The sequence below is a fragment of the Emydura macquarii genome, unplaced genomic scaffold (assembly GCF_026122565.2).
Source record: "Emydura macquarii macquarii isolate MOO-44397 ecotype Brisbane River unplaced genomic scaffold, CSIRO-AGI_Emac_v2 contig_2205, whole genome shotgun sequence".
Taxonomy (NCBI): domain Eukaryota; kingdom Metazoa; phylum Chordata; order Testudines; family Chelidae; genus Emydura; species Emydura macquarii.
Window position 1 is genome coordinate 37,715,574 of NW_027132342.1, and position 12,856 is coordinate 37,728,429.

The 12,856-nt window shown below is 41.7% G+C and overlaps 1 protein-coding gene and 1 pseudogene across 3 annotated transcripts in view; one reads left to right on the top strand and one right to left on the bottom strand.

Moving 5' to 3' along the window:
- OSBPL8 (oxysterol binding protein like 8) overlaps positions 1-12,856 on the top strand; it is a 182,920-nt gene that overhangs the window by 85,845 nt on the left and 84,219 nt on the right. The window lies entirely within an intron of this gene.
- Positions 8,027-9,292, bottom strand: LOC137160570 (uncharacterized; annotated as a pseudogene).

The following is a 12,856-nucleotide window of genomic DNA, read 5'->3' on the forward strand; positions in this document are numbered from 1 at the left end:
AAATTGTCTAAGTACCTTGTTGTACAAAAGCTTCCAGTATAATTAATTAAAATGTATTCTGTTAGCTAAAACATATTGCATGTACTTCTTCATACCACTAAAACAAAACCTGTTAATTGCACAACCAAAGAGGATTAAAGCATAGCTCGTGGCAGTCTTACATGAAGTAAACACTATGCCTCGTGGGGAAATATTCTGTAGTGTGACAGTGAATAAAGGTGACCGACCGCATGTTATCTTGTAACTGTTGTTTATGTCACATCTAAGTGTGTTATGCAAGAACGTTTGTACAATACATTTATAAAAGTACTTCAAGAAAATATAACTTGATGCAGAGAGGTTTATTAATCTATACTGAGTGGCATGGCAGAACGTGGGACTTCTTGAAAAATTTAATATGTGGAGGTGGTTATTTTTATCTGCGTGATAAGATATTTACACTTGTTACTTTGTACACTGCATGTGAAACATATCCCTTTCTGGGACATCCTATGCCAGCTCACAGAGTGGATTTAATCTTCTTTTTCATCAGATGGAAACATGAAACATCAGATCTTAGATCAATTAAATATTATCCACCTGCTTAGGTTCAACTGCCACTTCTGTCCTGACAACCCAAACATCCCAGCATGGATAGGCATATATCACTTGTCAGTTAGTCTTGCATGGTTTTTTTTTTTTTTTTTGTCTTCTAAGCTTTTCATTTTAAGCTTAATAATCAAAAGTAAGCAGTTATTGTTTCTCTCCAATCCTCTCTGCATTTTATGTTATGTACTGCCATCCCCCTTATTGCCATGATCATCTTGACACACCTAGGCTGTGGTCAAATACTGTGGCTTTTACTTTCACAACTTTTATTTTTTAAGTCCTCCCTTTCCTTTTAGTCTTAGCAATCAAAATCAGTCATCTACACTCTGGCACTATTCCTCTGAGATCTCTTGATATAAACAAACCTCCCCCATCTCATCCAGTCTATTCTAAATTCTCTGCCAAAAGAATTTTTCACAACATCACACCCCTCAGTCACTTTTTAAATCCTTTGTGTCTCACTGTTTTTCACATCGGATTCAGCTAACATTTTTCTTACCTTCAGTGCCCGAAAGACACTCTCTTCCTACATCTCAGCCTGGTCTCCTTTTGCTTTTCCTCTCATCCCATCTGCTCTTCCAGTGACTCCTGCCTTGATACTTCATCTTAGCTTACAAACATCTCTGTGACTTCTTCCATGCTGCATTTTAGGTTTAGAATGTCCTCTCTGAACTTATTTTTTCCAATTCTCCTCAGGCTACAAAAAGAAAGGGCAGAGAGGAAGGGTAACAGGAGACTTAAGACCAGGTCTAAATTACCACTTTACATCACTATAACAACATCACTCTGGTGTGAAAAATCTACACCCCTGAGTGACATAGTTATACTGACCTAACCTCATGTGTAGACAAGCACTATGTTGATGGGAGAGCATCTTCTGTTGACATAGCTACTATCTCTCAGAGGTGGATTAATTACACTGACAAAAGAAGCTCTCCCATTGGTGTAGTAGCGTCTTCACTAAAGCGCTACAGTGGGATAGCTGCACCACTGCAGCAGTATACGTATGGAAACACCCTAAATATATTTATTTGGGTTCATTAGGAATGGTTGACTGTTGTTGCCCTTGTCCATCCCTCTTAGTTTACAATGTTAGTCCTCTGATATGGCCTTCAAGTTTTCTCTAACTGGTCTTCTCTTTAATGGGGATCTGCTGTTCCTGAAATTATCAAAAAAGGTCATGAGGTCTCTGGTGGAGACCCCACTGTTCTGTTCCCCTAGGATGAGCATTGGGAGTGCTACTTGTGCTCCTCTTCTAGGAGTAACTCCAGATCCCAGTTTTGGGTTTCATGTTTATACAGTCCATGTTTCAAGAATTCCTCCACATTTTGTCTGCCTTGCCCAGTCAAGCTGTCTGTGAAGTCTGGTAGAGCAAGTCAGTCCTTCTTCAAGTGATGGTCCATATTGTGTTCTACTGAGGGTTACACGTGCGCACCATATGCTCAGAAGTGGAGAATTTGAAAGTAGTGTCCATTGGTTTACGCATGCCCCCTGATTTGCCTTGTTGTTCTGCCCAATATGATAAAGGGTGGGGCAGATTACCACATCTCCAGTTCCTTCTCACTGCCTCATAGTCCAGGTCAGAACTTTGTGTCCTCATCTCTGGTGCACTTTGAAAAGATCACAATAATAACTTAGTTACCAGTTTTATCTACAGTTTTACTAGTTTTTTATCTTCCCTAGTTTTAGTAGTTAGTAGTTTTTAACATTAGTTTTAGAATGACATGCTGGATTATGCCTAGGACCCCAGGCTTCAAAATATGCACCTCCTGCCCACGATCCTTTTTGGTCAGCAATGACCATCAGTACTGTCTGTACTGCCTAAGAAAAGCTCACATCATGTCAGGTGCCATATTTGCCAATCCTTCCCCAGCAGAACCCGAGAAGGATGAGCTCTTCGTCTTCGGAAATACCTCATGGAGATGGTCATGAGATCACACTCGGACCCCAGCTGGAGAACCCCCACTGTACATTGCTCTGATTCAGGGAGGCTCACACCTCCCACTACTACATCCAATTCTGGTGCCAGCGGAACAACCCCCACTGATCCCATTGTGGGGCCTAGTGAGGATGTTTGGAAGCACTCTGATAAGCATGGGGCTAAGTCTTCCTCCAAGTCCAAGAGAATGGAGGCTCCCTCTGTTAGCTCGGCCCAAGGGGATGGAGCTCATTCCAAGTCCCACTGGCATGAGGCGATGATTCAGAAACCTTGGGATCCTGTGGTCCCCAGCGTTGAACTGCCAGTACCACCATAACCAGCACCCCACAAGATACAAGATGCACACATTCTGGGGAGGTTCTCAGTGCCAGTGCTGATGCCTGGGAAGGGAAGAGTGCCCCTCACATTGGGAAGAACCAGATCTGGTCCTGAGCCCCAAGTGGTCTTTGCTTTACCGGACTCAGAGTTCCATCCTTCATCAGGCCCTCCACTTCCAGGGACATGCCTAGGTTACAGACTGTCTCACCCTCCTCGCAGGCACTATGTTCCATTGGCTCTAACAGTATCGCTACTCGGCCAGATTCCATTTTCTCCTCTTTTGATGAATTGGAACCAGGAGAAGATCCACCTCTTCCATACTGCTCCTATGCAGCATCATGGAAATATGCATACCCAAGGGAATAGTTAGCTCCTTATCCTCCTCAGAACCACTGGTACCTCATGCCATGGGGACCTCCATAATCTCTGGCAAATCTAGCTTACTGGCCATATTGGAGACCCTGAGATCAGTATCCTCTCTCAGAACCTGCCCGGTCCACAAAAGAATTACTGCCTGCTTCTTCCCCAAGGGATCCATCAAGCAGGATTGCAGATCTGTTAGCAGAGGAAGAATCTTACACCCCAGTCCTGGTGGTTCTGCTTTAACGGGCAAGGTTTCCCTCCTCCTAACTGGATGAAGCAATTGACTGCAGCATTTCCCTCCCTACCAGATCATTTTCGTCAGTTTCAGGAGCGTCTATGGAGAGCATCCACATCCCACTGGTTGAGAGTCAGGACTCGCAGTATAAACTTAGACCAACAGCAAATGCACCACGTACTGCTCCAGAGGAGGCATTGGCTGTCTCTCCCATGCTTTCCTATTCTTGTGGCCAGATCAGCTGAACTACGTGTGTCCTCCGCTGCCATTTCTACCTCAAGTTCTCAAAATCTGACGAGACAGGGCAGTGGTCATTTTTATCGCTCCCTTCTGGCTCAGACAATTCTGCTTCCCCAATATTCTTTGCATGTCCTCCCATTCACCAATTTCCATCTTTAACTTCCCTGATCTTGTCATCCAACAGGGTGGTAGAATCAGGCACCCTAATCCACATCCACTCAATCTCAAGGTGTGGTATTTCAGTGGGCATCTATTCTAGAGGGAGCATGCTCCTCAGCGGTTCAGGACTCCGGAAGGACCACTAAACAATGCTACCAGGCTAAGTGGAGGTGCTTTTCCTCTTGGGCCCAACTTAAAGGAGTTCCACCAGAAGGAGTCCCTTGATCCTGGACTACATTCTATCTCTGAAGTCATTGGGTCTCGCCCTCAGCCCTTTGACTGTCCACTTGGCCACGATTAGTATGTTCTATCCCCTGGTATAGGACTGCTCTGCTTTTACACTCCCATTCTCAGACTCTGGGCACATGGTGCACATGCTCAATCCTTAGTGAAATACAGATAGGGACCATCTCAAAGAACCTCCAGTTACTGTTAAGTAACCTCATTTGGGATGCAAAATGAAGGTGTCAGGAAGTCATCCTAGTCTCTGTATAATAAGCCTGTGATGATTTACCGCTGTGTGGAGCAAATAAAATATATGCACTGTGTATGTTCAATGTAGAAGTTCTCACTATATAAATGAGACTCATTTATTGTTTTCCCTGCCCTGTCCTCCCCCCATAATGCCTTGAAGCAAATAGCAGAATTTTTTAATCAAGTCTGCAAATTTAAGTAATTCTTTTCCAGGGAAGGATGACTAAGATACTTCAGTATATTAAATGTCGTTCAGAAGCCTTCTGTGGCATTTCATCTATTGCTATAATTTAAAAGAAATTAACAAGCTTTTGAAAATTCCCTCTCTCTGGTCATGGAAATCCTGACCTCCATTCTGCCAGCATTGAACCCATAGGAGTTCTTACAGTTGTATGCAATACTGATTCTTCTGGAGTGTGAATTTTAAGAGTCTCCCTGCTTGCCAAAAGTGTTTTGTTTTGTGAAATTCCTGGCCTTCTCCTAGGAGTAATGGCACCTTGCACTTGGACAGTGTTGACCTCCAATGTGCAATTTCGCTGGGATTATCAAACAGTCATTTGGGTTTCATCCTATTTTACAGGCAACATATGACAGCTTCTTCTGGGGTGGGTGCTGTAAGTTGCTATCTTCATGGAGTCCCATTTATATGAATGAGTAATGCTGTAGGCATCCTGCTATCCAAATGGCAAAGTATATTAGAGAAGTCTAATTTCTTACCTGTCAATTAAGTTTCTTTAAATCTTTCTTTTCCGGACAGCCAGTTTTTTCTCTTGGACACCCAGGATGTTTCTTCAATAGATCTGTTGCAAATCTAAATCTGACATGGTCAATCTAACAAACCATCTTGAGCATGCTATATACCCTTTTGGTTTGAAATAGCCTGAATTTTGATGACCCTCTGGGCATGCTGCAAAGGACAGGTGTTCGGGTTCTTGGAGAAGGTAGAAGGGGCAGAAAGAAATTTTTGTAGGTGTCTGGCTGAGTTCCTGTCACATTGATCATTTAATGCTGCCGAGATTTAATTCCGTTGTTAATGATGTGTTAGGATTGTTATAGCCTTGTTTAGGCATCTCTTTAATTATTTAAATAGAATATTCTGCCCTCTTAGTTAACTGGTGAAAATACAGCAAATTTTGAGTTTTCATTGTGTGTTTTTGTTCTCTGTTTTGACTACGGGGAGGTGGGGGTGGGGGGAGAGGGGAAGTCTTAATATATTTGGGAAGATTGAAGATGAGACCATTGTGAATTCAGGCAAAAATACTACTGAGTTACTACTTTGTTCTGTGTGGTGTTCTCCCAGATTTATTTTACTATGATCTTCTGCACTACTGACTGCTAATTACGTTATATTTTCTAAAAGCTGCTAATATTTCAATTCTACAGGTATATAACCTTCTGACTCATGATATAGTCTATACTTACCAAGGAACAGCATTTCTGTAAAATTTGTCTAACTTTTAATATTAATAAACCTTCTGAACAAGTTTGTGGTGCTTCTTTCCTGTGAATACTTTGCTATATCTATTTTCTTGACCAGCAATGCAGTACCTGTATATTTAGCTTCCTAAAACTTTTTTTATATGACCATTAATGTAACCAATATGCCTGCTGATACAGATGTGGTCATGTAGTCATTGTGTTCTTCAGTGGCTCTGATTTTGCTCACCAGAAATAGAGACCTGTTTTGTAAACTTAAAAAAAAAAAAAGGCATAGCAAAGGTTTATAAAAGCAATATGCTAGATCATACTACAATAATGAATTGTTTCATTGATACTCTCTCCTTCCTCCTATTGTATCATCTTGTGCTTATATAAATTTTTTGAGGCAGGGACACACTTTATTTTGCGTGTGTGTGCTGTCTAATACAGTGGAGTCTCAGTCCATTGTTGGTGCTTTTTTGTGCCACAACGGTACAAATGTATTGCTATTTTTTTCTTGACAGTTCCTTACCTGAGAGTTGTTTTAAGTTAACTAAGAAACTGTGTTTTGTAAGAATGATTATAGGATTGTTCCTAATCCAACAAGAGTAGAGGGGTTGGTGGACTTCCAAGTTCACTTGTACATCATTGTAGTAGTATTTACATGCACTTTTTATTAAGCGGTACTTAACATTCCTTGCAGTCACTAAGTTACAGTGCAGGCTTTACATGAAGCTCACAGCCACTTGAATACTCAGAGTACAGCATGTGCTATGCTTCCGTATCCTATAGTGCAATGGTTTTACAACCTTTTTTCATTTGTGGACCCCTGAAAAATTTCAAATGGAGGTGTGGACCCCTTTGGAATTTTAGACAGAGTCTGCAGACCCCCAGGGGTCCATGGACCACTAGTTGAAAACCACTGCTCTAATGGTTGATTTTAAGAAAGTTAATGTTTGCGTCAGTTAGCCTTCCTGAAACTTGGCTGACCACTATTCCTTTAATTGCTTTTCTTTAAATTGTCATCCTTTTTTGGTTAATATGTCAAGTAAAGTACAGTGTTCTCTCTGTAACCTCACAGTGCCTATATACAGAAGGGACTATCACCTCCAATTACTGTGTGATGCTTTTGTATATGTGATCTTAAATTATGCTTGCATTTTCTTTGCCATACCTCTTTGTAAGGTGATACCGATCATCCCTAAATCTTTTTTTCCAGTACTTCTACTGGAGTACATTCTCCTCTGTTCTAGTATTACTCTTTTTCAGCATTTGCACAGTGTGGAGGTTACACTTGTAAAAAGCCTTGCTTGAATTCAGTTAATATTTCTAAATAAATGAACAGAATAAACAAGAAAAAAGTCTAATTATTCCCTGGCTGCCAGTCAGTCATTACTAGATAGGTTCAAGAAGCGACTAGATAACGAGGGGTCTTTCAAAGGAGGAAAGAAAAGAATGAACATATGTAGAGGACTCAAAGATCTGTAAGGCTGGGGGAAAGCTTCAGTTTTTTAAGGAGGATGGGAAAAATTTAAGATGCTAGTCAGTGACTTCTGCAGTTTTGGCTGTTAAAAATTAATTTGGTATCTAATGCTTCTTTCATGTTGTGTTCAGGACTGGGGGTCAGACTTTTAAAGGTATTTAGGATCTCAATGATGAGAATAGGAGCTTAATGGGGTTTTCAGAAGCACCTAGATGCCAAATGTTAACTTCCATTGATTTTAGTGGAAGTTAAGATTAAGCATCTCAGTGCTGCTGAGAATCCCATTGGGCTCCTATTTGCATCTTAGGGCTACATTTTTTTTAAGGTATTTGTAAGCCCAGTTTGCTTTACAGCATGCTTCTGACCAAGGAAGAACAGGTTGCCACACCCCCGGCATATCCTTGTACAATAGGTAACATGTCTAGTCTGAGAGTGTCAGGAGTGTGTACGTATATGTATTTAAAAAAAACGTGACTCTGCCTTAATCTGCTAAATTATACTTCTGAGTCACCTGATGACAGCTGTGTTTACTGTGGGCTGATTGGCAACCGTAAGACACATCACAAGTGCAAGAACATAGCATTGCTTATAATCTAGAAGTGATTGTCATATGAAGTTTCTGAGGACTGGTCTACACTGGACACTCCCCTCTTCCCCCATGACTTTGAATGTTCATAAATAAAGTTCAGAATCATTTCAACACGTTTCTTTATTAAATCATATCTTTCAGGAGGGATTTGTCGGGCACAGATCTCGATTGCGGGCAAGGGCGGTTTCACCAAAGGCAAACAACATACAGGAACAGAAATCAGTCCTGCATCTCATTGCAGAACCTGGTTTTCAAAGCTTCCCTAATGCAAAGCGCTTCGCGGTTAGCACTCAGTGTAGTGCTGGCATCTGTCTGCTCATAATTGGTGGCCAGTCTTTCTGCCTCCACAGCCCAACCCTGGGGAAACCTCTCACCCTTTGCTTCACACACATTATGAAGAACACAACACACAGATATCACGGAAGGGAGGTTCTTCTCAGTCATGTCCAACCTGGTGAGGAGACTACTCCATCTACCCTTTAAACGCCCGAAGGCACATTCTATAACCATTCTGCAGCTGCTTAACCTGTTGTTAAAACACTCCTTGTCAGTGTCAAGGTGACTGGTGTACGGCTTCATTAGCCAAGGGAGCAAGGGGTAAGCAGGATCCCCCACGATCACTTTGGGCATTTCCACACCCCCAATTTGAATTTTTTGGTCTGGGAAAAAAGTGCCCACCTGCATATTAGGGAACAGCCCCAAATTATGAAACATGCGCGCATCATGGACCTTCCCAGACCACCCCACATAGATGTCAGTGAAATGACCCCTGTGATCCACAAGCCCCTGCAGGACCATGGAAAAGTACCCCTTGCAGTTTATGTACTCGGTTGCTAGGTGGGCAGGTGCTAAGATAGGGATGTGCGTCTCATCAATGCCCCCCCCGCCCCTGCAGTTTGGGAACCCTATTGTGGCAAACCCCTCCACTATGTCCTGCACATTTCCCAAAGTCACTGTCCTTTTTAGAAGAAGTCTATTGATGGCCCTGCATACTTGAATCACGGTGGTGCCCACTGTAGATTTATCAACTCCGAATTGATTCCTAACCGAGCGGTAGCAGTCTGAGGTTGCCAGCTTCCACAGAGCTATGGCCACTCTCTTCTCCACCATCACAGCTTGTCTCAAGTGAGTATTCACACGCTTCAGGGACAGGGCCAGCTCCGAGCACAGTTCCAGGAAAGTTGCCTTTTGCATACAAATGTTTTACAGCCACTGATCATTATTCCACAGCTGCATAACGATGCAGTCCCACCAGTCTGTGCTTGTTTCCCTGCACTAGAACTGGCGTTCCACGGAATGCAGATGATTCGTTACAGCCTGCAGCAATCGGGAATTTTTCTGCTTGATGGCTTGTAGCAGGGAAGCCTTGGTGGCATCGCTGTTGTGTGTGCTTCGGCTTCTTGCTCTACTTCGAAAATACTCGATGATAAGCCACGATGTATTTGTAACACTCACAATAATAGTACAGAGTTGAGCTGGCTCCATGTCTCCGCAGCAATGGCAAGCGCGGGGAGTTAAAAAATGGCACGAAAATATTTTCCTGTTTGTTTGGGGGGGGGAGAAGGGAAGGGGAAGCAGCGTTGCATCATGGGATGATGACACTTGTCCCAATAGCCACTGCAGTTAGTTGCACTGTGGAATAGCTATCCCCACTGCACTGCTTTGAAAGTCTAAATAAGTGTGGTGAGTGTGGACGCACGAGACCTACGCAAGCAGCGTGGTGTGTATATGCTGCTGCTACTTCTAAAAATCGGCTGCTGAAAGTCAACTTAAAGTAAGTCGACTTCTCTCGGCAGTGTACACATGGCCTGATTGATCAAATTTAGGTCTGTTAGAAGTGGAGCATATTGTCTGTTTCTGCTTACTGTAGCAAACTGTAGGTTATTTGGTAGCTTGCTTAAGTAAGTAATAAAAAAGGGCTAATTATGTAGCTGTCTATTGGCTGAGGTACACAAATAATACAATTCAAAAAAATGTGTTTATGTAATTTCACTTTTATGATACAAAACAGGCCATTGCAGGTAACTGAAAATGAAAGAAGCAGTGAAACAGTGTGCACATTTGTGACTTTTGTGCTTTGAACTCAAGGGACTTTGCATTATTGCAGTCACAGGTCTGTGTTAGTATTTTGTTTTGTATTCAGAGGCAGATGGATTCAGAAATAGGCTATCAAATGATCTTCCTGATAGAAGACTTAGAGAAAATTTGACATTTATTTTTTGTTGTAAACCTTGATTTATTTTTGCAGGTTCTGTAGTGCATTGCCACAGCCGTGCCAACTTACATATAGCAACATATTTTGGCAAAGACTATTGTATCTGGCTTTTAAGACCACTAAAACCTCTGTCACAAAGGAATATTCCTGGAATACAAATCAAATGACATAGGGTCCAAATGCCCACTTTTCTATCTGTAAATCATCAAGGAGTTATCGTTGGCAGATTTTTGACTAACTTCTTCACTCTGGTTTTGATATTTTTCCCCCACTAGAGTGGCAGCAGAAAAATAAAGTGCAATAGGCTAAATTCTTTTTAATGGTAAAAATAGACATGGCAAATATTGAAACCAAGATTGGCATTTTAGGATATGTATGCACTCCAGCTGGGAGCGATCCTCACAGCATGGATGGACAGATTTGTGCTAGCAGGACTTGAACTAGCATGCTAACAATAGCATTGTGGATGTTGCTGCATTGGAGGAGACTTGAGATAGACATTGGAGCTCAAACCCAGGGGTTGGGTGGATCTGAGCTCAGATAGCTATCCCAAGCCTCCACCGATGCAGCAACATCCACACGGCTGTTTTTCATGGGTTAGCAAGAGTCTGTCTACCCTGATGGGATACACGACTGCAAGGTAGATATACTATAAAAGGTTGTGCAGTAGTCTTTGCTTATAAACTGAAGACATTTACATTGTTTGTTATACAAATCATCCTTTTCAAATTGGACTCTTGTGAATCATGTTAACTCAGAGCGATATTATTTCCATTTTATAATGTATATTCATTTAGAAACCATGATTATTCTTCCAAAATTCAGAAGTGTCCTCCAGAAAATGAGCTTCCTAAATTGTCAGACTTCTGAATTCCAAATATGTTCCAAGGCTGTCTTGATGATCAAGAGTTATCTGTACTTGCAGTAACTGAACTAACAAAGTAAACTCTGACTTGTAATGGGATACTGAAAATTGTTTAAGATGCTTTGAAAAAAAATATTCCTACTAGTATTCAGATAGGATTCTCTGTTAGATGTATAATTTTGTGTATAAAAATATTCACCTTATTGTCCATTTTTTATATGTAAGTGATAAAATATATTTCATGGGTTTAACTTGCTAGGGATATCTGGTTTCTGCTGAGTGACAGGAGAATGGTGTCTGGCTTAAAATAATTGTGTGCATATGACAGCTCCATGTAGAGGCACTTGTGAAAGGAATGACACTAGCTGAAGTTTGTAATGCTAGGTTATCTAGGGATTTGAAGGAGGACAGCAAGTTAGCATTGCACATGTTCATGAGGAACACCTTCCATGCATGAGGGGTAGCTGGGAGGGTGTGCAAAGGTGTTTGTTTGGAAACAGAATAAATTGGCAGTGGTGGCTGCCATTATTGATGGAGGGGAGTAGACCACTTGATAGCCTGTGATAGACGGGCTATGAGAGGGCCTTAACATGCATACTACTTTTCTTCACTTTTATGTAGTAGAGAAGAGGGAACCATAGGTGGAACAGTAATAGAGGGGTGACATGGCTGAATTTGATGAGCCAGGAAACCAGTCATGTTTTGCATGGATGCAAGTGGGGCAAGATTGCATTGATCATAACTAAGGAAAATAAAGCTGCAGTTAGTCAAGATGCTAGGTGAGGACCCGGATGAGGGATTTGTCTTTGTAGAGGGGGAGGGGGAGAAAGTCAGATTGTATAAGTGTTATGAAGGAAAAAGTAGCAAGATTTAGACATGGCCGGGATGTGAGGTCTTAGAGAGGCTGTGTTGAAGACATCCAGATTACAGGCCTGAGTGACAGGGAGGATGTTGGGATTGTCCACGGTGCGTGAGAAAGGAGAAAGCCAGACAGTTTTGGAGATGTGTATATAAAGGTTAAGAACTCTGTTTGATGAGGTTCATTTTAAGCTGAAGGCTGAAGACTCACAAGTCGATTTCCAAAAGATGGACTGGAATTTTAATGTGGCTGGAAGGAGATGTAGATTTGTGAGAGTCACCAGCATAGAGAGAATAGGTGAATGTCATAAGACAAAGTGTAGGGTGAGAAGAGGAGGGGGGCAAAGACCTGAGTCAGTCCAATAGGAAGTTGGAAAGCGGATAAGGAGGTTCCTCAAAATACACACACCAAAGTATTGATTAGAGAGAAAGGAGAAGAACCAGGAAAAGATGGAAGTATAAAAGCCAATGAATTACAAGATTTCAAGATGACAGTCCTGGTTGTTGGTGCCAAAGGCAGCCAACAAGTTGAGAAGGTGAGGTTGGAGTACTGGTTCTGAGGAGAGACACTCCAGGCAGTAGTTGTAGACAGTGCATTCAATGTGCTTAAAGGAAGGGGAGGTAATAAGTATTACTGACTCCTACAGGTATTGAAAGAGAGGCAAAGGTTGGACCAGACTGCTGGTTTTGTTAATGAAGAGTAGTAATTTACTATACAAGTAATCTCATTAATTTCACTGGTATAGTTTGTACAGTTATGCACTGGTAACGGGAGAGTCAGAGCGAGATTCTGCCTCAGAACCTTAGTGAGTCAGCAATATCAGGATTAGATTGTGGGAGTTCTGCTCATTCTTCTTAACCACTTCTGATTCTCAGTTGGAATAGCCTATGTCTTTTTCTATTGCTGTTTCAAAGTCCTTCTCTCTATACTACCTCATCCCCATTTAATATATTAGAGAAGTAGTAAAATGTCTCTAAAATGCCATTTGCATCAATGCATTTATATAAATAATAAATGCTTGTAAAGCATCATTAAACAAATTTACACATACCAATAAATTGACAGCGTTGTTATCGTGCCTTGTGCTTTTCAGTAGATTAAAATATGCTA